The following is a 605-nucleotide window of genomic DNA, read 5'->3' as shown; positions in this document are numbered from 1 at the left end:
CCACATGCCGCTGGCACATTTTACTCAATGGCCCCAAACTGAGTTCATTATACTTTGTTACCACCCCCTTCTACCCCCCCCGCCACACACACACACACACACACACACACACACACACACCAGGCCCCTTTCATCCATCCTTCCTGGATTTCTGCCTCACACACTCCCAGCCCCAGCCAGTCAGCCAGAGCTGTCAGCTCCACCCCAGTCACAACTCCCCGGTCTGGTTCCTCACCTCCCTCCTCACTGCAAGGACCAGACTATTGCCGCCACCTCCTCGTTTGTACCTCTGCCACCGGTTACACCCCTCCGATGTGCTCATCCTCCACACTATCAGCGTTATCTTCCCAAGACAATCTGAGCATGACCCCCTGCTTTAAAGACATCCAATGCTCGGCCGGCAGGGCAGGGCTCAGTGGTTAAGCGTCGACCTATGAACTAGGAGGTCATGGTTTGATTCCAGTCAAGGGCACATGCACAGGTTGTGGGCTTGATCTCCAGTAGGGGGCGTGCAGGATGCAGCCGATTAATGACTTTCTCATCATTGATGTTTCTCTCTCTCCCTCTCCCTTTCTGAAATCAATAAAAAATATTTGAAAAAATAA

This window comes from Myotis lucifugus, unplaced genomic scaffold (genome assembly GCF_000147115.1).
Source record: "Myotis lucifugus unplaced genomic scaffold, Myoluc2.0 scaffold_158, whole genome shotgun sequence".
In the NCBI taxonomy this organism is placed as follows: domain Eukaryota; kingdom Metazoa; phylum Chordata; class Mammalia; order Chiroptera; family Vespertilionidae; genus Myotis; species Myotis lucifugus.
Note: the sequence above shows the minus strand (reverse complement) of the source record.